This window comes from Phalangium opilio, unplaced genomic scaffold (genome assembly GCF_054372755.1).
Source record: "Phalangium opilio isolate 3A_F unplaced genomic scaffold, DU_Popi_V2 ptg000089l_1, whole genome shotgun sequence".
NCBI classification, from domain to species: Eukaryota; Metazoa; Arthropoda; class Arachnida; order Opiliones; family Phalangiidae; genus Phalangium; species Phalangium opilio.
In genome coordinates, this window is record NW_028324194.1 from 3,589,964 (window position 1) to 3,617,078 (window position 27,115).

Here is a 27,115-nt window from a genome sequence, read left to right on the forward strand (position 1 = left end):
AGAGCTTTAGCTTTAAAAACAAACCGACAGAAATCCTCTGACGTCACTCAAACTAAGCCCCTCCCATCCCTGAATATGTAGTTTAACTAGTCAATGCAGATATATATTCATGTTAATAAATAAATTCATGGTCATAGGAGAGGGGAAATTCGCGGAATAGGCCTTTTCAAAAAGTCCCCTATACAAAATATGTAGCCGGGGGAAAAAGCAGAGATGGAAGGCATTTTTTCCCTCCCTAATTTCTGCGCGCGCACCTGTGAAATCATTCGACTTGGTTTGGTTGGGGGCTTGGGGCCGGGCGCGTTTAGCGATCGGTTAGGTATCTTTCTTAGGGACGGGATTTCAGAAAGACGGTTAGTAAGAAACGAATTGAGCTTTCTTCATATCGCATGAAGTCAATTGTGTTCGAAACTGTTTTATATGAAGATGATAGGTAACTATTAATAAAAGCATCAAAACTATATCCGTGCCTGGTTTTAATTCATGCTTTGTTTTATCAGGAAAATTATTTTAGTGGTGTTTGGTAATGAACATCAAAAATAAAATGAGGTAAAAATTGAATGTTAAGTTTGACCATTCTAAAAGATTAGTGACTAAACATTTTGTGACTTTTATATAGTACGTATACACCAGGACGTTACTGATAATTTAACAGGACGTGTGAATAATGTTTGAAATTATTGAGGTGGGAGAAGTTGCTCCCTCTCTCAGCTTTATCTTCAGTGCCATGTTTTGATTGTGAGGCATTCTACGTAAGCCAAGATGGTCAAACTGAACTGTAGCCTTTCTCCCTGCAGCCTCTTGGCTTAGTAACACTGGGAGAACCAAAATGAAATTGAACTGGGTTACTGGACGCTTGGCAAAATTTAAATGGACGCTCGCGATATTTTAAATGGACGCTCGCGATATTTTAAATGGACGCTCGCGATATTTTAAATGGACGCTCGCGATATTTTAAATGGACGCTCGCGATAATTTAAATGGACGCTCGCGATAATTTAAATGGACGCTCGCGATATTTTAAATGGACGCTCGCGATATTTTAAATGGACACTCGCGATATTTTAAATGGACGCTCGCGATATTTTAAATGGACACTCGCGATATTTTAAATTGACGCTCGCGATATTTTAAATGGCCGCTCGCGATATTTTAAATGGACACTCGCGATATTTTAAATGGACACTCGCGATATTTTAAATGGACGCTCGCGATATTTTAAATGGACGCTCGCGATATTTTAAATGGACGCTCGCGATATTTTAAATGGACGCTCGCGATATTTTAAATGAACGCTCGCGATATTTTAAATGGACGCTCGCAATATTTTAAATGGACACTCGCGATATTTTAAATGGACACTCGCGATATTTTAAATGGACGCTCGCGATATTTTAAATGGCCGCTCGCGATATTTTAAATGGACGCTCGCGATATTTTAAATGGACACTCGCGATATTTTAAATGGACGCTCGCGATATTTTAAATGGACGCTCGCGATATTTTAAGTGGACACTCGCGATATTTTAAGTGGACAGTCGCAATAGTTAGAATATTTTTTTCAAACTTCGTATTTATAAAAACTTTTTAAGGATACAGTGTATAGACTAATGGTGGTAGAGAGGGGTGAAAACCGTGTATCCCTCCCTCTGGGCGCGCTTTTGTAAGAGAGGATACTGTACGCGCCCAGTAGGGGCATGACACTGAGCTAAGAGATAGGAGGTATGCCGTTTGCATAGGTAGTACTGCCATTACTCTATATCGGGCCTGACTTCAGTCTTACAACATCAGAACCAGTTTGTGTACCTGTACATGTAAATAGACAAGCCTTTAGCAACTAGGGTTTTCTATACAATGTTGTGATTCTTTCTCGTATAACCGTGTCTAATCATAGAGCTGTTAAACTGGCAGCTTCAATAGGGAAAGGGTGTAGCGCTTCAAACTATTGTATCTATAAATCGAGACAGGTTTGGGAGAGAATAGGTAGGCTAAAGACATTTTCTACGATTTAGGAAAGGAGAAAAAACTTATGCGTCATGCACTGCACAGCCTTAGACCATTGTTGGGTATTGTACAACCTTAGCACATTGCAAAATAATTTTGGTCTTTGTTAGCAACATCGAATGATAGATAATACCAGGTGGTAATTAGCAAAGGAGATGTATGTATTCATCCTTATTGGCATTAAGGGGTAGTATGGACTGGTACTTGCTTCGTTACTTTCAGTGGGGTAAGGGTGTGATGGTGTTGGAAAATTTTTGTGCCTGCTCGCTAAAAGCAAGGAGGATGAATAAGAGAGAAGACTCGTTTTGGAAATGTGGAAATAAAAACATGCATCGGCGCGTAAGCCGTTGGTAAAGGCGCACGTCACGTGATCGTTCTTGCAAACGAGGAATATTCAAAATTATAAACAAGCTGATGAGGCTAGAAAGAGGGGGCTTGAACGCATGGGCGAGAACGTACGCTCTCTTGCCGTGAGGGGGTCGTGGTAATCATGGTAACTGGGGAACGCCACAGTGTAATTTTATGAACTGCGGACTACGTGCATTTTGTCTGACTCTGAACCTCCTCTCTTATAAATCCGCCTTCCTACCTACCGTATAGACCATTTCGGAAATTAAATACGGTACCATTGCGGTATCCTCCTTGGCGCCAAGAAACCCCGCTAGATTCAGTGCAAGTTGGCTAGCCTCCCGCGAGCAGTGAACTCGGGCTCATTCTGGCGTCTCTTCTTGGCGCGAGGGAGAATACCCCAATGGCCGCCTCTCCCTTGTGGGTTGGTTACTCAGTATTTATATTCCGAAATTTTCTATAGTTTGTAGGTAAAGGGGGTCTGTAAACCAGAAATGTGGTTTTATTTTTGTTTGGGTTCTAAGAATTCCCTCCAGATCCATGAATGTATACCATATTAACGTTTTCGTATACTTTTACTATATTTTGTTTTCGTTATATATTTTGTACGAGTTTGTAACGCCCGCCAAAAGCAACGAAGGTAGAGGGCGAAACCGTCTCTAGAGTAGGTACGAGGGGACTAGCCCCAAAACCAGTTTTTCAGCTTTTTGCATCCCCATCAAAGCACGTTGTCGGGATATTTCGCGCGTTCGCGTATCTGCTCTCGTAATGTACGGATGTACGATATCTCGCTCATTCCTAATGTTAACGCCTTAACAATAAATAATAATTTTCTATCAACCCTCAACCGTAATTTCTTCCTGACTCAAACGTCAAAAGATCAGACGACCAAAGAAAGCTAATAACCATTTCTCAGTCTTGGCGGATGGTGTTAATTTCGGGAGGGTAATTGAGTACAAGTTCATTCGTTCATTATTTTAAAGGGAGCCATCGGAGGGTTTGCATTTCCCTCCCGCGGATTTCCGAGCCCTCTTCTAGCTACGAGGGGAGTGAATAGAAAGTATCCCCGCATGGCCACCTAGAACCAGGCTTCTCCCACAGAAAACTGAAACAAAGTTGGACGTGCAGATTCAGCGCCACAAAAGTGCAGCGTCGAAATTTGAAACGAATAGGCAGACTGGCTAGCATACCCTCCGGTGGCTCCCTTTAAAAGGAGATAAAAGAAATGTTTAGGTGCATTGGAATGTGGTCACCGAAGAAATGGAGATAGAATTCAGTCTCGTCGAGGGGCTACTCACTATTATGGTTACTGCAGTGATTATAACATTATTTAATCGCCACTTGTACCCAGAACAACTCGCCAATTACACATGGCAAAGGTAATTGTAAAGCGATTAACGAGTCATTTCATTTCAGAAAGAAGTATGTTCGAAACACTTCGCAATTATCACACGATATAAGGAATTAGATCGGGATAACCAAATCATTTCACGTCAGGTGTTCACAGGATATAAAGAAGGATCACGTCCCTTTCGTTTGAAGAACGTTCAAACCAATGTACTTTTTCAGTTTTTCCAAGAAATAAATAAAAATGCTCATTATATACTCTTGTTCAACCTCACTTGACGGTATTGTAAAAGTTGAGGAGCATTAGCCAATATATAATGGCAAGTACGGTTTCTCAAGTGCGGGTAAACAGGAGTATAGATATTGGTCTCCATAGTTTCATTTTAAGTTGAAAATATCGAATCGAAAAAAATAGTGAATCTTTATAAAAGACCTTTCTATTCATAGCTACTAGCCATTAGCACATAGAGAGTGAGAAAATGGATTGAAAGGCGTGTGTATGGCATTGGGAAAAGGGAATAAAGGAATCAACTATAGGTGATTGGTTGTCAAACTATTCAGGTGGTCGAAGCTACCCTGCCCTTATTTGAAAAAAAAAGGGGGGGGAGGTACCTCCTTCTTACAGAGAAAAAACTTAATAGTATTGCAATGTTAGGGGGTTTCAGTTTAAACCTCTGCCCTCTTAAAACTCCGAACCCCTTCTTGGTACCGCAGTCCCCAGGATAATCATGGCAGTAAGACTATAGAGTAATGGCACCTCCCTGCCTTTGGCTACGTTACGCTCTATGAGAAATTGACATGGAGTGCCACTACTCTATATAGGGGCAAAAAGAAAACCCAGTCTGGCGTTTTTCGTCCCCCCGTTTAACATTCTTAAGCTATCCCTACCATCAACGGTCACGTGGCGCGGGCATCATCCATGGGGAGGGGGGTTTGGCGAACCTAGAGGAAGCGTGGCTTCGTCGTTGGTGCGGTAACGGATGGGGGAAAGGGGGGAGTAGAAAATTCGTTAGAAATAAACGGAGTTGCAAGCTTTTTCGCCTAGGCGGCAGCACATTTTCTCGGCGTTTGGAGCTACACAGGAAAGTTTCACTAAAGGGGCGCCAACCGAGCAGAGTTCCCCTTTAAGGATGATGATGGAGATAGAAGCCAGTATGTACAGACTGGTGTCCATGTGGGATGGACAAAAGATGGTGGTGTTTAGAAGCCAGTAAGTACTGATTGGCCTTTATGTAGGATGGACAAAAGACCAGATGATTGTGGTGTTTAGAAGCCAGTAAGTGCTGACTGGTGTCCAAGTGGGATGGACAAAAGACCGGATGATGGTGGTGGATAGAAGCCAATAACTACAGTCTGGTGTTCTTGTGGGATGGATAAATGACCAGAGGATGGCGGTGTTAGACAGACAATGGAGTAATAGCCATTCTAAGTGGAATACAAATTTCCGGTTCGGAAATTGAGAAGACATTTGCTCCGATTTGCCAACTACGAACGCGGTCCCCTGGGGTGTAACAACAGACAGACAGACACGTTGAAATTAGAACCTCTCCGTGACATAGAGTGAATAATGAATTAATGAATAAACATCATTTTAATATGCTAATTAGATTAAAATTCGAACCATTAATTTCTCCGGTTTTAATCAAGAAGCTAAGTGGTTCAATCCACGGATAGTATTGGGGGATAAAAGAGGTTACCCCAAAAACCGGCTGGAAAAAAATCATATTTATCCATAAAACCAGGTTTCATGGAATGTAAAAAATTACAACGGAAAAATTAAAATTCCCCGTATAACCTAGGTTAATGCTAAATAAATCCATGACGTTATCACCAGCAATGTGCAGTCTGATACTAAACTGCCTCATCTACAATTGCTTGTTGATAGAGGGTCGCAGAGATAGTATAGAAGCTCGCTTTAGAAATTTTGCCCGTAGATCTCTTGGTTTCTTCTTAGCTATACAAGGTTAGATGGGACTAATACTTTTACCGGAGTAGTAGTGGTAGTAATTAAATTAGCGTTGGCAACATGTGATTCACGTTCCCAAGTAGCCATTGAAAAATTAAACCCCCTATTTATTGCAGTAGGTGTAGCGAGAGCACGTAAACGATGTGGCTGAAGCTTGGGCTTGTTCATCTTGTTTCATTGATTTTTTAGCCACATCGTAGTATACGATGAGGCTCTTAGTTTGACCCGAGCGTGGTAGTAGTAGTAGTGGTCGGGGTTGTCGCTTTACCTCCCCTTACGCGGAGGAACATAATTCGGTAACGCGGCTCCTTCGGATCCTTGCGATCCTTCCGCCTTAAGAACAGATTTTCCAGGTACATAAACTAGGGAACTACTATTAAGACTGAGTAGGGTGTCTAAAATATTCTTTAGATAATACTATTCACAATACCAAAGATTACTTCGGAGTAGCTTTTGCTTGGACTATTTAAGACGCCGTGTGTCTGTTTTTTTACGAGGTTTTTTTTCTGTTCTCGCGGCTACGGCGAACCCAGCCACCGGCGGTTCGGGAATCGGGATACCGCGACCGCGTATCCGCCGATACCTAGCCAAGGCTTAGTGTAGTTTTCGAGTCTACTATTATTCGCGGAGCTATTTTTCTGTTCAAATTAAAAAATTGTTATTATATTTAGTTGAAGACTTATTAAATGACTCGAAAATTTTCGAAGCTTGAGCTTTAAAAGGTTGAATATATTATAACGACTAACGAACGATACCGCTAATTTGCCTTCCGAGCTTTCCGGTCGTAGGGTGCTATTAGAAAATGTAATTGCTCGTATCGTCTTTATGGATACATGGTTCTAATATGAAAAATCTTTATATGTTTTTCATGAGTTTATTAGATATGTTCCATAAGAATGACACTACCCACTTCGTAATGCTAGAGACTAGAGACTTACTGAGCTAGTTCGAAAACGACGCGAGAATTGACTACACTCGGTTTTGCTCTCCATCTAGTTCTATCTAGTCATTGACAACGTCTCACCAGGCGTCGTTTTACGAGAATCTATGACGTTTCACCTACGTCTCTTCATGACAAGCTCTCAGTATCCAGTGACAAACTTATGCAACCGGAGCCTCCGAGATATCTAGGCCCATGCATGTCGATTTTTACGTGGGGAAATATCCAGTTTCATCAGAAGTAAATAGATTATAAACAAGAAGTTAATATCTCACCGGCATGGGCGCGTTATGAAAGTTGAGATTCCCGCTCCTATTCCGCGGCAGCGCACAAATGGCGTAGCACCTAGCGAACCACTTGACATGTACCTAACGTATCTAGTGTCGCGCCGCTCAGACAAAGTAGTGCGGGTTGTTGAAGGTTTAATCGACGCGCATGCGTTCTAAAGGTAATTTCAATCAGCTGTCTGCTGTGAGACTGTAACAGTATAGCCTAGGCCTAGTACAAAATCTGTGAAGACTACATGTGATTGCCTATGAATGTGATAAAATAGTAATATGAAAAATGGATAAGGAATATGATTATGACGAATTCGTGAAACAAAAAGATGAACGTAAAACAATACTGCAATGTTGGGAGAGCCAAGGACGTTTGAAAACTTTTGTTTGCATAACTTTGCAACATGATGGAAGAGTATGCGGTATTATTCGTAGGTTTCAGATAAAAATTGCACTGGGTCGATACCGAAGGCGAAACTAAAATCGTTTTTTACGCGGCATTATGAAACTAATTACAGTTTTAGACTTTCGTATTTTAATATAATTTACCATAATTCAGCAATTACCCGCACTACTACGGCGCCATTTTCCATCACGTAAGCGCGGCTACCAATGATATTTCCCTAAATTTACTCCCATGATGCTCAGTAATTTGTACTGCTTTCCAATATCTCTTATCGCTTCTATGACGTTATGCGAACATCCTATTGGTTACAAGCAAGCCACGTGATACTCGATACTCATTTTACATAGCATGCAGGCGGGAAGGTATGATTGACTTAAAGCTATTAACTTTTTGATATCTATTTACTTTTGGTTTCATAGAGGAAATATTTTTACCCTTTGTGTGTACGAGGTGGCGCTTTAATGACCGTTGCGACCGGGGTCTTCCATAAATTATCGATGACATTTTAGGGGCCAATTATAAAACTTTTATGAAAGAGAAAGGTTTCACCTTTAAATTAACGTAATTTTTTAGGGGCTATTCACTTTTTATTGAATCTATTGGTTAGATTGTATTTACAAAAAAGTAATTTTGAGATTTTAACATCGTTGTTTTTTAGTAAAACAAAACTTCTTCAAGTTGCTAATTCACAGTTTCATATACCACTAGAGGATTTTTTACCCCTTCAAAACCTTTCATTTTTTTAACCTTAACATTTTTATCCTTTACTTATTTGGAATGATTGTTTAATAAAGGTCTTCGGAAATTTTCAAAAACATTTTTTAACTATCCGCGACCTCGGCTTCACCTCTCTACGTCTATACCTTGCCCTAATATTGTAGCAGTCGACGGGGTCATGAGGCTGAACTTGTTTATTTTACGGTGCTGAAAGCGCCACCAAGCGGGAAAACACGGCGATCTAAATTAGTCAAAAAAATATTCTCGCTTCGCTACATGCATGGGCCTAGATATCTCGGAGGCTCCGATGCAACGTATCTTACTAACTTATGGTTCTTTTAATAAAAATTAAAACCTCTGCCCGACATTCGCCTTTAAAAAAAAGATATTTACCTGTATTTAAAAAATCTCTCGTTGCCAAGAAATTCAAACTCGTTTTCTTCCATTCTTTAATTTTTAACTGACCACTCGCTGATTATTAATAAATTAAAAATGTCAATTATCTTCTGTCAAAAAAGGAGCTATAGATAGAAATTCAATATCATTCGTTGCCATTTTGGGCCCTTGAAAATTCTAACATTTAGAATGTGAATCGTTCATAACCTTAAATAGTTGGTTATAGAGTTAGGTAATATTGTATCGAAACAAGAATAGTTAGATGGCGTGACTGCTTGAAAATCATTCTCCGTAACCCAACATACATAATGTCATGGTTTTTGTTGATTTTAAATTCACTTTCCGATGCTGTATTAAGGAGCTGGTTTAAATTATCGCATAGAATGAAATTTTAAGTCACTGTGATACTTCGAAACTTAAGTTACAGAATTTGTTCTTCGAGTATTTTGCATCGGACGATGGCAATTTAAAGAAACAAAACTCGCAACAGTTTGGGTAATGCACTATCACGTTAACTTCGCGGATTAAACTGCTGTTGTTAAATATTTGGTAAAATTGAAGCTTTTATCATTTCTGTTTACCTTTCACAGTTTGCGTAACGCCCAAGAGTCTGATCGATATCGAGCATGCCGCACGTATAGCAATGTTTTGCTTAATCAACTTAATAACTGCTTATATTGGAAATAAACGTCGCCCAAGGTAAAAAGGACTTGTTTTCTATGAAACTTTTAACCCCTTGAGATAGTTTTCCTTCACGTAGGCCCATGTAACACCATAACACATATCAACGCAAACAAAATAACTTTAACGCAGAGTTGGATAAATTCAATGTAGTTGATCTAGAAGTGGTGGCTTGGGCCGGAGCCTCCGAGATATCTAGGCCCATGCATGTAGCGAAGCGAGAATATTTTTTTGACTAATTTAGATCGCCGTGTTTTCCCGCTTGGTGGCGCTTTCAGCACCGTAAAATAAACAAGTTCAGCCTCATGACCCCGTCGACTGCTACAATATTAGGGCAAGGTATAGACGTAGAGAGGTGAAGCCGAGGTCGCGGATAGTTAAAAAATGTTTTTGAAAATTTCCGAAGACCTTTATTAAACAATCATTCCAAATAAGTAAAGGATAAAAATGTTTAGGTTAAAAAAATGAAAGGTTTTGAAGGGGTAAAAAATCCTCTAATGGTATATGAAACTGTGAATTAGCAACTTCAAGAAGTTTTGTTTTACTAAAAAACAACGATGTTAAAATCTCAAAATTACTTTTTTGTAAATACAATCTAACCAATAGATTCAATAAAAAGTGAATAGCCCCTAAAAAATTACGTTAATTTAAAGGTGAAACCTTTCTCTTTCATAAAAGTTTTATAATTGGCCCCTAAAATGTCATCGATAATTTATGGAAGACCCCGGTCGCAACGGTCATTAAAGCGCCACCTCGTACACACAAAGGGTAAAAATATTTCCTCTATGAAACTGGATATTTCCCCACGTAAAAATCGACATGCATGGGCCTAGATATCTCGGAGGCTCCGCTTGGACTTCACAGTTGGAAATGTTTTTGGTCCGATGCACGAGAGATAGCGTGTAATGAAAATATATACGAATTTCTGTAGCTAGAAAATTTACGGTTAGCCTAAATAAAGAATGGTAGAAACATTGTGAATAATTTTGGATTTCCAAACGCGATACAATAAGTTCATAAGTTATCTTCGATAAGTATGCCAATTAGGTCAAATCCTTAAAGAGAACTTGTCATAAAGCAGACGACACTGTGACGTCAGAACAAAAAGAAATAGCGCCTCTAGCGGTAGAAATTACAGACAAATAAGGCGGGGCCATAGCGGAGGGATACATAATGCTTAAACCTTAAAACAATTAAAACGCGTTTAAAACCCGGGTTACTGACTATAGATATTTACGTTGTAAAGACGCTGAGTTCAGACACGTGCTCAAATGAGCATTAAAACGGAAGATATAATTGAGCTAATAGAAGTAGCTTTGCCCAAAAACTATACCTCACAAAAAACAGTTGCTCGATTCTCTTCCATCACTAGAACATTTCGTAGAGTTAACTTTTATTAACTTGGAGAAGAGCAGACCTAAAAAAGTTTTGAAAAAAATGGAATTACAGCGCAGCAGTTTAGATGCACGCTTTCAATTGAGGTTGGTTATTAGGACAAACTTCCACTATTTCAAAAAAAATGTGGCTTTGAAAATGAGCCTTTGAATCTTCAAAACTACTATTTACTATTATTGACGTGCTACTCGGAGCAAGTGTTTTTAGCTTGGTGCCTCAATCGAAGAGGAGAGTCTGGGTACAATTTCGGTGTAAGTGAATAAGGTCAAAAATAATTTTAGAGCAAAATCAAGCACACCATTCGATAGAGCGTAAAATTTAGATCTAAAATGGCCGCCGCTTTTTTGGACAACTCAAACGGTTGAGCGATTTCAAATTCGCAACGACACGGAGTTCTTCTCTTCATTTCTCGTGTTAATCGGGAAGGTCGCGTATCTGGCAAACATTTTTCGGTGATAGCTTTTGGTATTGTGTTTTTGCAACTAGGGCGACAACCCGGCCTGACCCTTTCGCATTTGGTATTATTTCATTGAGAGGGAAAACTTTTTACTTGCTGTATTTGCGAGGGCGACCGCAACGACTCAGCTTTCTATCATTGCTATGGGGACCACGACCTCTCGGCTTAATTTTTTTGTATTGTTGCCATCTCCGTGCCACTTTTCTGGGAAACACTTTTACACTCGTTTGCTTTTGGTATGGATACTTTGCTAGTGTCACTTTCCATTGCGAAAAGTGCCAGGGTATTCTGTTTAGAAGTCGCATTTTCTGTTGTAACACCGAGGTCGGATGACACGCTTTGCATTATAATTCCCGTAGTAACTTAGATGTAAGCGCTAATCAAATCACTCGAGTCTTGAGATAATGGCATTGTTTCTTATCTATTCCACAACTGTGCACAAATTGGGTCGAAATCTAACGTTGGTTCCGTTTCAATTTGAATAGCATCAATTGATTCGTTTAAACTTCGTAAATATGTCGTATTTGCTTGATCATTCAATTCGGGCTTCGTTTCGATTTGAATGTACACAGAAAACCAGTTGGAAAAACTTAAATATTACAGTAGGGGAGAAGGGCTGGTTCTGGGACAATGTTATTCATAACACTATTTTCGAGGAATGAATGACTTTCTTTTTACTTACCTTCGGGGGTTGTAACGTCAAAAACGACTTTTTCCAAAAAAATTCAAACGTCCGCCGATTTCTTTACAGAACTTTTAATCAAAAGTTTTTAATTCAGACAAGGAGGAATATAGTACTCCTTGGAAGAATATAGTATTTTTAACCAAATGTAGGATTCATTTTAAGGATTGTAAAACCACCCTTTGCAACTTTATTTTTTATAAGAAAAACTATTACAAGAATCTCTTCGAAATTTAAACCACACTTTTAGGGCCCGAATTTTAGTTCAGAGGATTTTTTTTCAAAGCAGCAAACAAAATACGAAAAATGTTACGGCCAATCAATTTTTTGCGCATATACAGACCTTGTCAAAAAACCATCTTTATACATTATAGGCAGTATCAAGTCTTATCTATGAGAGCTACCGCTCTCCTAGAATTTCTGGTATTTTAGTGAGACATTTTCCATAATTTCTATTGCTTATCAAGTTTATTAATGTTGTGCATGTATAATAATAATGTTTATTGTGTTATAACGCCAGCTAGTTATAAAGCGTTCGTCAGTCTAGTCGCTAATTTATTTCATTAATATACTTTAAAATTGGGTTATGAGCTGATTTTAAAAATTCAAAGCAATAATAGAATAAATTATTTTTAAAGGAAGAAGTTCCCTATGTAATGTAATTGTAACGGATTCGACGTCCGTTTACAAGGCGTTCAGTCAATCCTTATAAAGGAGGACCGTAGTCACAACAATAAGTGATAAAAGCATATTACCCAGGTTCTTTCTTGGTTGTGCCGCTATTGAGGTCCTTGGTTGGAGACTAACTGTTAACCTTATCTTAAATTATAATAAGAACTCTTTGAACTTTTATTAACAAAAATTTAACATAAATTATAAAGAAGTGTCTGAACCACGCGGTTCAGCAACGGTGACGACTACATCCCGACTGACTGTGAATGCGACTGCCGACTGCCTTAAAGGGAGACTATCAGCTGAAAATTTTAGTGCCATATTTAATTTTTTCCTGATTCTATTTAATTAAATATGCATTAAAAAAATTTTTTCCGATGTTTCAAATAATTTTTTCAACGATTATTTAATTTTTGAAAAATTGTTAGGCTTAGCAATGGGTATCGATTTTAGCACAGTTACCTACCGGCCAATGAAAGTGTCTTTGGGGACCGAGCCAAATCAGCCAACCCCGTGAGGTTTAGGCGCGAGCCGCGAAAATTTCCGAGAGAAGAGAATATTTGGTAGTCTGCTATGCTGTCTGAATCAATTTCAAATACGAAATGAATTTCCCTAATAACATCGTCGAACCGTATCAAAATGAACCTTTGATGATTGATTATGGACATCTTTTAAATAACGATGATGATGATGAAAGTGGAGATGAGGAAATAAACAATGATGTTAATCCCGAAAGAGTGGGAAATATACTTTGGTTAGTAAATTATTAAATAAAAATTATACAACTATGACAAAGCATAACGCTTCTCTTAGAAACTTGTGCCTATTGCCTAAGGCTTTATGTTAGTTAATTATTTGATCCGATCATATAATAGGTGTACTTGCAATAATTGTGTGGCTATGCTTACTGGTGTAGAAAGTGTATGTTGCAAAGACATTACAAAGATAGGACAAGCATGGACCCTATCAATGCGTGATAACCCTCCCATTTTTTGAGCCAGTCTGCTTAAATTGGCATGTTCTGGACACAGCTGTCCTTCTATACATACGAGAGACAAATGATAGAGGAAATCATGAAGTTCACGAGTAAAGTTTTTAACAAAGGCAGCCTCTATTATGAAAACTAATTCAAATGAGATTTTCCCAAATAGGAAATGGAGATATTGCGCTTATAGACAATTTACCATGAATGTATGGGGGAAATTAGGAAGGTTTCGTAGGAGAGTTATTCCTAGTTGCGCTGTTCATAAAATTAGGCAAGCCTTCCCATCTGAAGAATATAGTGGTTTCAAGTACCCCAGATATTAATATGTAATAATAAAAAATATACATCCATTTTGTGACATTTTAATAAAGACAAAAATATAATTTAGTTCAGATAACTAAACACTTCTTTTCAATACATTAAAGGGATAGATTCAGATTTATCTGAGTTGGTCAAACTAACATTGGTTTTCTATAAATTAACCACCCCTAAAAACATGGGGGTCAGTAGAAGTCGCGAGAAAAATTTATTAATTAAAATAAACGTGAATAAAAATTAAAATTTTGAACACCAGATTTAAAATCGGCCACCATTTTCAACCCACTACCTACGTAGGTAAAGTTCGGTCTCTGATTGGTTGGTAGTAGTTGGAATGATAACTGTCGTTTTAGGAGTAAAAAGTAGTAGGAACGAGAATCTAGGTCAGCTTGCCTGGTGAATCGTCGTCTGCTTATATGCTTAAGAATGTCAGACGAGAATGTATTTCTGATCATTCCGGTCCTGAATCTGAGGATGAAAGTTCGAACTCTGATTCTTTGGATTCAGAAAATTCGGAACAATTTATAATAAACGAATCTGAGGGTAGTTCTTCTGAAGTAGAAGAATTTGGTGTGCAGCCATACCAATTCGAGCCTCTGTTACTCCCGTCAATCTGTATCATACTGCGCTCACAGAATGAATCCCCCTACCAGTAGGAAAAACACTACGGAGCCTAAGAGACTTATGACGTCGAAATTGGTAGAGACGAACAAGTAACGTTTTTCGGTTGTTCGACTCTGTGTCACCAGGTGTCCTCATGATCGCAAAACAAGAGCATTTTGGATCTTTTAATAGTAATTTAAAAATCATTAATTAAACTAAAATATAAAAACATATATATTTTCAGAATCCTTATTTGTCTATCTATCGAAATAAATTAACCTTCTAGGGATTTATTGCAATGAAATTAAAAGAAAGTATCCCTTTAATTAGTTCATGTTTTCGAGAACCGACTCTTGTGCATGGCTATAATTTCTGATTGGTCAATATTTTCTGAATGCTTTTCTGATAGTGTACCAACTTTGCGAACTTCTTCTGTAACTATTGAATCAAGATTTCCTCTAGAAAATTCTGCAACAGCTTCTGCCATAAGTTGAGTTATGTAATCTAAAACGAAATAATTACTGTATAAAACCTGGGTTTAGCTGGCACTATGTCCTGAAATTTGCCTTTACTTTCCGAGAAGGTTTTAGCTCAAACGAATGACTTACTATGAGTGCTTGGAGTCAAAATAGGTTTAGCTACAGGCTTCCCCCCTTTAGCTTTTGGGTAGACTATGTTCCATCTAAGTTCTCCCGCCAAAGTTTTTTCTTGTGATTTCGACCCATTTTCATTATAATGCATAACCGCAAGCAAGTTTCTAAAATGACAATTTAGATATCTGTTTGATATTTATAAAGAAAGAAGTAACTTTTAAAGAGTTACCTAGCAAGCATGCTTGGATAAAAGAAATGTACTCTTTTTGGGCACTTTGAGAGTAGCACACTGTGAAACACCTCTAAGGAATAAGTTTGCCATTTTGGTGAAACTTTCTCGAGAGCTTTTAGTAACCGAGGTGCGTTTACAATAGATGAAATTTTTTCATGACAATCTGAAGCTTAGAAAATAGAGATTCAAAATCATTAAATAACAATCAAGTTACCATTTGGAATTGCAAAATATTTACTGGGATCAAGCCATAATCTTTCGTGGTGATCTAACAATGGTCCGTGAAGGCACTTCTCGAAAGTACCTCCGTGATTTTCGTGCCTATTAGCAATATGATTTAAAAGGGATTGCCATTTATCCCTTATGCTTCCGGGTATATTATGTGACTGGGCGCACCAATAAACGTGGTTTGAAATTCCCTGCACCCAAGGACCAATTGGCTCCAGGCCAGTGGTCTTTGCTACCGCCTTTAGCTTTTTTGCCACACCTGCAATTCAAACAAACATCAATTATTTTAATCTTGCTGTTAAAATATTTATTTTTGTTTTAAATAAATTTTACCTTTTGAAATATGCCACGTGTCATAGTAATGATCAATTTTTTTAGAATGAGTTTCACGCATGTACTTCTGAATAGATGGATGTTGATCCGTTACAACAGATTTAACTGAAATTCCACTTTCAATTAAAAAATTTAGTCCTCTTTTAAATCCTTCTAGCTCCATTCCATAGGAGCTATTAACTTCTGTTGACTGATTGAAAATAAGAAGCGAACCAAAAATTAATAAATTAATCAGATCGAATTATTGCACAATTGTCACCTGCACGAGTTCCAAATGCAAAATCTTTTTCGTGTCACCATCCATAAAAGTGTATGATCCATATTTGGCTGAATAGCCCGGAGAATCTGCACGACCATCACCACATAAAGCAACGTCCTTGTTTTTATGTTCTTCTAATAAACTTTCTTGTTGAACTTTCCAAACCTGGGGAAGATGGTTTTTCGTTGAAAATATTACAAACAATAATTTTTCTTCATTTAGTGTTTACTTTTTGTGTGATAGATATGAGAACTTTCTGGTATCGATAGTATGTTGCTTCAGTAAACACCAAAATGTTTGCGAGTCTCAACGTTGTAAGAAATTTTGTGGGCAAATTTCCCATGAAATAAAGGATGGAAGCAAGGATAATATTTCCCCAAAACGTTTTACCCCTGGATGGCTGGCTAGACCAACTGCAAACGTGGCCTTCTACACAAGATGTTTTGATAATAATTGCAGAACCACAGGTGGTTTTATCAATACTGATCACAGCTCGTCGGCAAGTTGTGCAATATTTAAAAAGCATTAGCAAACAGCTCTCAAAAACAATAAATTTGTTTTCCAATTCCGGGCTTTTTTCTTCAAAAGACCTAATTGCCGAAATATATCAGTTTAAATCTTAAAAATTAATTTTATAATTACTTTTCAAAATCATCATTAATTCCAAACGAAGAATGAAACGTTTCTTCTGCATCAAATGTAGGATCATTTTGAAAACAACGTTCTTCAATTATTTCATCATCTTTGTGTGAGATTTCAAATTCAAAAGCTTCAGTATTCTCTTCCTCATCCATATTATGGACAGGACTTTGAACGGGGGTAGATGTAATTGGACCTACATCCATAGTTACAACTTCTTCAAGTTGGTACTCAGTAAGATCGTCAACACACACGGGATTAATGTTCAGACTAGAAGAGGGTCTCGAGTCAAGACAAGAAGATGGTGGTCTGCTGTAGCAATGATCTGACAACGATGAAGAAGGCCTTGAACTAGATTCACTAGACTCGCCAACATTTCTCACTTTCCAGTTTCTAACAAAAATCTCGTCAAGTTTGGGTAATGCAGTACGTTTTAACTTCGGTTTTTTCAAAGATAATGGGTCAGAGTCGTTGTAAAGATCAGGTAAAACTTCATACTGATCATCACTAAAATGTTCTGAGCATATCCCATCGTTTTTAGTAACTACTAGATTGGTATCTTTCCCAATACACTTCAACCATTCTTTTCTTATTGAATCATTGGAGGGAAAACAATGAAATGCTACACCAGTAATAGCATAGGGTCCACCAGAGAGCCTTCGAGTTCCTCCACAGACTAGGCACTTCATGTTATTATATTTTTCTGATCAAGGTAAACAAACAGTATGCCTTAGCTAAGCTAAAAATTTAGACAATCGTTCAACATGCAAAATTTTAATAAACGAGAGTAACTTGAGTCTAAGTAAATCGTAAAAGCACAAACCTGCTAATTGTTGAACGATATAACCCGCTAATTGTTAAAGGATGTAACACACAGTTCTAGGTCTAGGATATTATTTACGAATAAGAATCCAAGCGTATAGCAGACGATAAAATGAGACTCGCGTGAGGCTGTGGGCTATGATCGCGTGAGAAAAGATTCGCGACTGCCTCTTGTATACCGCGGGATCTGATTGGCCGGTAGGTCGCTTTACAAAAATTCAAATGCATGTTTAGGATAAAAAACTTCAATTATTGTTTTATACTATAATTAGCGTTTTAAAAAATCGGAAAAAATTCAAGAAGGCATATTTTAACATAAGGAAACAGAAAAAAAATACTTAATTTCTGCTAATAATATCCCTTTAATACAAGATAAAATTTCTCTTTTATTCCTTCCCAGTGCTAACTCCTTTCCGCAAAAGGGGGATGGGTGGCAACCGGAAATAACTAGATGTGTGTGGCAGGCTGGGAAATAGCACACTTCCTCTGGTCCAAAACCAGTTTATTAATTGCTTGGACTAGTTTTTTAATTCAAGAAGTGAGGGTTACTGGTCCTCGGGACAAGTTTATTAATTGCAAATCTATTGGAGAGCAAAGGCTGGGACCAGTCCAGAGACCAGTTAATTATTTTAGACACTAGGGGGTCACTGGTCCAAAGGACTAGTTTAAAAAATATCCTTATTTCCCAGACTGGTGTGTGGTCGAGGTAGTTACAAGACGGCAGTGGACTGAGCATAAACCAAAGGTTTAAATTTTAAGCTTCCGTTCACTGTCGTCTGCAACGGTAGGCCTATACCGTTGCATAATTATGTTAATGTCAATTCTTTGAGAAGGTTTTTTTCTTGGTTAAAAATGTCAATATTCTTTTCTTAGGTGTGATAATTGTGAATTATTCTTCATATGGGTGATATGTCGTGTAGATGCAATAAACTTCTTTCTCAACTTATGTGGGTTGTGATATTGAAGTTTAGGCTAGATAACATTGAAGGGCATTTAAGTTTGTAACTTATTATCTTGTGTAATAAGATGGTGTCTAATTTTATAAATGTTTCTGAGATTGAATCGGAGCCTCCGAGATATCTAGGCCCATGCATGTCGATTTTTACGTGGGGAAATATCCAGTTTCATAGAGGAAATATTTTTACCCTTTGTGTGTACGAGGTGGCGCTTTAATGACCGTTGCGACCGGGGTCTTCCATAAATTATCGATGACATTTTAGGGGCCAATTATAAAACTTTTATGAAAGAGAAAGGTTTCACCTTTAAATTAACGTAATTTTTTAGGGGCTATTCACTTTTTATTGAATCTATTGGTTAGATTGTATTTACAATAAAGTAATTTTGAGATTTTAACATCGTTGTTTTTCTAGTAAAACAAAACTTCTTGAAGTTGCTAATTCACAGTTTCATATACCATTAGAGGATTTTTTACCCCTTCAAAACCTTTCATTTTTTTTAACCTTAACATTTTTATCCTTTACTTATTTGGAATGATTGTTTAATAAAGGTCTTCGGAAATTTTCAAAAACATTTTTTAACTATCCGCGACCTCGGCTTCACCACTCTACGTCTATACCTTGCCCTAATATTGTAGCAGTCGACGGGGTCATGAGGCTGAACTTGATTATTTTACGGTGCTGAAAGCGCCACCAAGCGGGAAAACACGGCGAACTAAATTAGTCAAAAAAATATTCTCGCTTCGCTACATGCATGGGCCTAGATATCTCGGAGGCTCCGATTGAATCCATGTTAAGTTCCTTATGAAGTGGACACATTGAAAGTATGTATACTTATTATTTTAAATAAAATTTCCTTTCCTTGATGGTAGATTTTTCTTACCATTTAATAACTTTGAAATGATTTTTAAATACATGCTACGATATTGACCTCTGGGGAAATCTGCACCGAGCCATCACTAACTTGGAATTTATCGGAGAGTCAAACAAAAACTTCCAAATGAGACTGTATTTGAACATCACAATTATCTTACAAATAAAGTTTCTATAACTAAAATGAAGTCACTCGCTTTCTAATTAGTATCAGCAGTTTCGCGACTGGTTTGGAATAGGTTATTAGATTCCTTAAAACAAACATAGTGAGAACCATCAGCAATTTTAATTTTGTATCTAAACATTTTGTGTAAATATTAGGTATCAGACTTTTGGATAAGCAAATCATCTGAAGCCAGTTGATATTAACTGTTGGTAAGTTGAATTTTTTAAAATACTTTTTTTTTCTAAATCGAGATTGTTATTTTCGATTTTTAAAGAGGTAAAAAAGCTTCTCTAACAGGAGGGTAACAATGCATGCTACGATGTCAACTCCAAAGATGCGAAATGCGACCACTGTTTGAACTAGCGTTACTGGTGAAAGGGTCTTCTCGGGTACTTGCCATCTCACTTGTTCAGTGACGTACGTCGATTGTAGAAAAACATTCTCGAAACATTTAGTTTCAAATATTCTCTCGACTCTAAAATTAAAAGAGATACAATTATTATTTTCTAAATGACAATAAAAATAGTACATGGTGATAATAACGGCTTATCACTTCAAAATATTTTGGCAAGCAATTACAGAAGATCTGAAAGGGAGGGTGAAGTGGAAAATCTAGTGATTTTTTATCGATTCATCCACTAATTATAAGACCAGTCTGCATATTGAAACATTCAGGAAATACCTCCGAATGATTTTAAAATTAAAATTAGGTTCAGATTTTATGGATAATTTGAAATAAGAACCTCTGACCAATCTCGTAACGACCTGCCTTTCTGTTAACCAAATTCCAGTTGCACGCTTTACATCTCGCGCCACGATAATCACATCGCAAGCAAGTTTTATCAAGTGCCAAAAGAATTTTGTTAACAGGTAGGAGGGTGTTACGCAGTTGGTCGGGGGTCTCTTTATTTGAAATTATCGATAAAATCTCAACCTAATTTTAATTTTATTATCATTTGGAGATATTTCCAGGATGTTTCACTACGCAGACTGGTCTTAATCGATAAGAAAAATCACTTGATTTTCCACTTCACCCTCCCTTTAAATGGAGGTTATTAAGGTTTTCGTCCAAAGTAGAGATTATAGTAATACTTACAAAATCATAATAGTTTCCACAAGCCAAGGAGCATCGTACATAGTTTTTTTAAACGCGAAAGCGTAGTTCAACGTCGCCAAGGATTTTTCGCTGATGAAAAGTTTGGGTTTGTAGAAGAGCAAATCGCACGCGACATCAATCGCAAAATGAAGCAAGACTTCCGGAACGAGAAAATCGTGCTTTCCTTCGGCGAGTTTCTCAACGAAAATGGCTGAGGCACTTTCCACTAAATCCACCTTACCAAGCTTTTCCAAAGAGATCCTTCCCTGGGGCAATTTGTCTTCCTAGTTGTTCGAATGAAGTAACGAAATGTAATTTTTACTAGGATTCTTACTTCATGTAGTTTGCAGTGCCATTCTATTAATCTTGGATTTTGAACCGTTGAAAATACATAGCTAACAAGTATCAACAACTAATTTATTTTATCGTGATTCGTAAAAACTGATTAACCCGCCTTACAACTTTCCTTGACCTACTATAGAGCTATATCAGTTGAAGGGGGAAACGTCACAGTTGGGCCTGCCAATAAACGGAGCCGGTTTTCACCCTCCTTCCGTGCGGGCCGCTGAAGAATTCTGTGCTAAATTTATCGCACAATATGGCGCCTAGGCGGGGACTAGCGAAACCCCGACTCAAAATCTCTCCTTTCCCCCCGAATTGAAATAGCTCTATATTGCCTAATTAAATATTTTTAAAATTTTAAATCCTCAGTACGCGTATATCTCGTGACGTAAACAATCTCTCTGCACCCAGTGCAATAAATCCAAACTAAATTCCAACGTCAAGTTTTCTACCATCGTGCATCACCAATTTTCGCTTTGTTAAAAAGAGTCAATCATGTAGGGCGTTTTGCCTGATTTAATATGACAATTTTAAATCCTTAGTACGCGAATATCTCGTGACGTGAAGAATCTCTCTGCACCGCGTTCAACAAATCATAACCATAAATCCAACGTCAAGTTTTTAATTATCGTTTCCTATTTTAACGTTTAGGCCTTGGACCTTGAACTATTCAATAGTTTTTTCCAAACCACTGGTCGAACCTTTTCTAGTAAGTTTAAAAAATGTGGACAATTTCAAAGAATTTTAAACTTACCCACGACTTGAAGAATTTCACCGAATCGAAATTACGATGCATCACCAATTTTCGACCCGATAAAATGAGCCAATCATCCAGGGTGTTTATTTTTACGTATGACTCTTCGTAAGCGTCCGATTTGAAAATGCAGGAGATCCAAATTGAAATGACGGTTACTACCAGAAGCCAAGATCCTAATAAAATTCTCCACGTAATGTTGTTAGACATCACCGAGACAGCTTATAGAAATGACAATGTGCATTTCATTCACTACGTTTTGTCCCAATTTTCGTCATCCATGTTTTGCAAAAACACGCGTTCATTGATATACTCACGTTCCAAGAAAAATAGAAAAAAGGCATCCCACATTTGAACCAAAAACATCTTGATTTTGAACCACAGTTTCTTTGAGTTCTCGGAAAAGCACATAATTGAGGACATAATGCACATCAGAGACCTGCACGGGCCGAGTTTTTCAGGCCCGACCCAAGCCCGGCCCGGTTTTAGAATTTTGAATAAGCCCGAAACCCGGCCCGAGTCCGAGTACATAGTTGGTTTTTCGGCCCGGTCCGGCCCGGCCCGTTACATGCATTAACCAAGCCCGGCCCGGCCCGGCCCGACACATTGAATGAATTGAACAGGCCCGGCCCGGCCCGGCCCGTTACACGTAGTTCAGTTGCAATTTTTATATTGTTTTTACATAAAATCAATGATTTGAATTCATATTTGCTTTAGCGTCGTGTATTATTCATTTTTTTTGATAACTGTTCGTTACATTTGTTCTTAGAAGCTAATACTCATTTGAATTATTTTTCATTTGAACTTTGGATTAAATGAGAATCAAGTTCGGCCCGGCCCGTTAACTTCCAAAATTTTAAAAGCCCGACCCGGCCCGGCCCGTTAATTTCCAAAATTTTAAAAGCCCGACCCGGCCCGGTCCGTTAATTTCCAAAATTTTAAGAGCCCGACCCGGCCCGGCCCGATACAATTTTCAAAAGTGGAAAGCCCAGCTCGGCCCGACCCGATCGGGCCGGGCCTCGGGCCGGATCGGGCTTGAGCCCGGCCCGTGCAGGACTCTGATGCACATATACGAGAAGAACAAAATTAACACCTGAAATTCAAACATTTACGAGAGTTATGAAGCGTCGCATGAAAGGTCTCAAAAGAATATGGACAAGAAAGAGCAATTGCGTGAAAGTGGGAAATCATTTACCTTAAAAATTTTGAGGTACCGGAAGTTGATGTCAGTTCCCTGTGACGTACAATGTCTAACGTTTACAAGAAATAAGGCTTAAGCAAGTAGTCCACTTAACCTTGCGAAACCGTATCGTTACCGTTTTTAGTTCGTAAATCATCCGAAAGAGGGCGCCCATTACCTAAGTCCGAAAGCATCGTTTAAGAAACGTTATCAGATGGCGTTCTGTTCGTATTTGGATACGTGACGTTACGTTAACGATACGGTTTCGCAAGTCTTAGTGGACTACTTGCTTAAGGCTTAAATCTAATCTTATTCACAATGTTATTGCAAAGCCCAGTTCGAAATCTTAAATTGGATAAATATCAGATAATAATAATAGTCCCGAGCGTTTCGGATATCAGAATAGAACCTGATTTAAAATTATTTCAAATACTTGTTTCGTGGTGAAATATTAACTGTTCTAACGAAACGTTTTACCTCTCCAAGTGACGAAAACGTCACGGATAGGTATTTCACTGGATGTATCATGGTGTGTGTCTGTCTCTCACAGCGTTCGCAGTTAGCAAATCGGAGCAAACGTTTTCGCAATATCCGGACCGCGTTCGCAGTTCGCAGAAAGCTATAATGGCTTCTACTCCCTTGCACCTCGTTATGATTAAGATGTACGCGGCGATCGGCTAGGGTTACGATAAACGTCTAGCCTCCCAATGGCAAGACTTCCACCAAAGGTTCACGCAATTGAGGCATTTCTTGTCATTTATAGTGAATCAATATCCTTATCTATATCTATATAAATCAAAGTCCTGACTGACTGACTGACAGACTGACAGATAATCAACACCCAGCCCAAACCGCTTGCCCTAGAAGGCTGAAAATTTGCAGGAACGTTACTCATAAGTAGTAGGCGCGTACTAAGAAAGATTTTTGCAATCCGCCGCCATCTTAAAAAAATGGCGCCCAGAAATGTAAAAACTCTTCTCTATGCAACAAAGTCCGCGCGTTTCAACCGATTTCACAGATATTTAGTACACGGGTTTCGTTTAACCTATAGACAGACTGAATGATCTTTTGGGTTCGATTTGTTGCCATCTTTTTAAATGGCGGCCAAAAACTAAAAAACCCTTCTTTATGGAATAATGTCCGCGTGAAAAGTAATAAAAAATGTCCCGACGGGCTGACGGGCAACACCGAGTGCCTTCGCCCCTAGGATACTACAAAAATATTAGTCGTCAGTAAAATCTACCCATTCTTTGTATCATTTTGATGGTAGTTCTTATTACACGCGAGCGACGCCACGGGTAACAGCTAGTGTACCATAAATTTCCAAAATAAATTTAAAGAGGCATACGCTATAAATCAAGCGTTAACAATAGCTATGTTTAAAATGATTTTAGAAGTAGCATTTCTTAAAACGACTTAACTAGAATCAAGGTAAATTGTAGACGATTAAAATAATAAATATCAACTATATTTAAATATTTAAGAAAAACTCGACTAGTCGAGGTTTATTTTGGTAATCCAACTTAAGAACACCCTTATCTCATTAAATTGGATTTGAAAAGTGCCGATTAAATGAGACATGCTATTTTAAGCACATACCCAAGTATCAATGTTGATGAAATTAGTCGAATACTTCGGGAACTTGTCAGGAGTGCGTGAGACTAGAAGAAGATCAGTCTCAACATAGGTAGGTGTCGGTAGCCAATTTTCATTTTCGTAGAAATCTTCCACATTGAACAACCATAAGATAAATTCAAAATCCTGCGAGAAAAATGAAAGCACATTTAGGCTAATCTAGATAAAACCAGAAAGAAAACTTACTACCACATTGTTACCTGGTAGCCTTGAAGTATACTTGTCGCATTTTCCCCGTCAAATTCTATGGACTTTAAAGCAAATCTGTTTTAAGTGAGTAACAAGTCACGCAAATTAGGATTTCCGAATTAGGCAGGTGATGTTGGTGGTGGGGAGCGCATTCAGTAGCGTCGCTAGGGTTTAAAATGGGGGTGGCTTATTCTGGGCAAACTATTTGAAAGTTATTATAAGAAATACATAACTAAATTTTGCATAATTGGTTCTTTGGAATATGTGTAGACCATCATAAATATACCAAAATTTTGGGTCTACGTGAAATTATTCGTATTTTAAAGATATAAAACTTTCATTGATAAATGGCACGGAACCGAATTATTGACTATTAAAAAACTGTGGATGAAGAAATTTCACTCGTCTTAAGTTTAGTTCCAGTTTTGGTTTGATTTTAGTCGCCACCACTGGGACTCCCTTCGAAAGAACGGGAAACATTTTACATTTCTCCATCTGTTGAATGGCCTCTATTTTTTTTGGTTTTTTACCTCTCCGAGCGACGTATGGCACGGAGAGGTTCTAATTTCGACGTGTCTGTCTGTGTGCCTGTCTGTCTGTTGTTACACCCCAGGAGACCGTGTTTGGAGTTTGCAAATCGGAGCAAATGTGTTCTCAATTTCCGGACCGCATTTACAGTTCCCGGAAATTTGGAAACTTGTATTCCACTTACACTGGCAATTACTACATTGCTACATTGTCCGTGGAACACCACCTTCAACTGGTCTTTTGCCCATCCCACATGGACACCAGTCTGTACATACTGGCTTCTATCTACATCATCATCGTTAAGGTTAAGACATACGCGGCGATCGGCCAGGGTTACGAGAAACGTCCGGCCTCCCAATGGAGGGGCTTCCACCAAAGGTTCACGCAATTGCGCTGTTCTTACCCATAGCTGCGATTCGAAACCTTTATATACTACCTATTTGAGTAAGGCGAAGCAACAGGCGTATGCTTCATTTCAAACGTCAATATTAGTCAAGTCACTCAATTTCTCAAGAATGATTAATTGTTCTTTTTTAAAACGATAAAACGCTCTATAAGGCGAATAACTAACAAAGAAAATGTTTAATATTAATTATATCTATTTTAGTATTTAAGATAATCTTGTTTCTCAACTCAAAACTAATACGGAAAGAGTTAAAAAGCAGTCCATGTGATTGTCTGTGTGTCCGTCCGTTGTAACACTAGAGCGCCGCGATAGCAGTTCGCCTTGTGTTGATGTGTAAAGAAATCCTACAAAACTTCAATATTCCCTTTTTCCATAAAATAAAGGTAATATGTGGAAATAGTTTTTGTAATTACGATGCCTTTAGTAGTGTTTCATTTTGATATTCCAAGGACATTTTTTTATATTATTATTATTTGATATGCCTGTTTATATATTACTTCAGCGATACTACATCTGTATATAGAATAATCCTTGCTTTAGAGATTATTGTATGTAAAATGTTGTCTGCTGTAATGTCTATTCGCAAAACTTTGAATACTGCTTTAATAATTTTTAACTTCTGCAATTGCCCATCAAAAATAGAGAGAAATACTTCCATGTCTAGGTAGTACCGTAGTAGTCCTCTAGACTCGGAGCGCTCGGAGAGATAATATTTTGGTTTAACCAACTTGTCGTTTATTTAGTTATTCCTGAAAATTGTCCTGTTTGATATTAAAATTCATCTCCACAAAAAACGTAGCTTCACCAATCTATCAATATAATTTTTATATAGCCTATTGCTACTGAATTTTAGGGGGCTTAGAGCAATTTTTGGTAGGGTTTACGGATTATTTTATAATAATAATAATCTAAGATTTGTCTACGAAGGGATTTCCACACTAAGCCTGTGGCTTATTTACAGGTGGGTCCCTTTACATTGCATAGAGGGGTGGTGGCAACCCTTACAAAAATCTTCTTAAGAGTTCTAAAGGAATTTCTTTGGAACCCTACGGAGCCCTTGGGATCATTTTCCAAAGAAACTATTTCCAAAGACTTCCATGGAATTTCCTAAAGAATTCTTGAGATAAATTTCCAAAGAATGGCTTGGGATTATTTTCTAAAGAAAATCTTTAGGAATTCTAAAGATAAATTTCCAAAGAATGGCTTGGGATTATTTTCTAAAGAAAATCTTTAGGAATTCTAAAGATAAATTTCCTAAGAAGGTCTAGGGATTATTTTCTAAAGAAATTCATTAGGAATTCTAAAGATAAATTTCCTAAGAAGGTCTAGGGATTATTTTCTAAAGAAATTCTTTAGGTATTCTAGAGATAAATTTCCAAAGAATGTCTTGGGATTATTTTCTAAAGAAATTCGTTAGGAATTCTAAAGATAAATTTCCTAAGAAGGTCTAGGGATTATTTTCTAAAGAAATTCTTTAGGAATTCTGGAGATAAATTTCCAAAGAATGTCTTGGGACTATTTTCTAAAGAAATTCTTTAGGAATTCTAAAGATGAATTTCCTAAGAAGGTCAAGGGACTACTTTCTAAAGAAATTCTTTAGGAATTCTAGAGATAAATTTCCTAAGAGGGTCTTGGGATTATTTTCGAAAGAAATTCTTTAGGAATTCTAGAGATAAATTTCCAAAGAAT

General features: G+C 37.8%; 1 long non-coding RNA gene across 2 annotated transcripts; it reads left to right on the forward strand.

Moving 5' to 3' along the window:
* The first annotated feature begins 169 nt into the window (after positions 1–169).
* On the forward strand, positions 170–5,376 carry LOC149647043 (uncharacterized). 2 transcript variants are annotated; one of them, XR_016371862.1, is made up of 4 exons: positions 183–433; positions 501–549; positions 620–4,909; positions 4,970–5,376. It is a non-coding gene; the product is annotated as an uncharacterized LOC149647043 (long non-coding RNA). The 2 variants fall into 2 exon arrangements; XR_016371863.1 differs by lacking the exon at positions 4,970–5,376 and having other exon boundaries at positions 170–433; positions 620–3,955.
* The last annotated feature ends 21,739 nt before the right edge of the window (positions 5,377–27,115 follow it).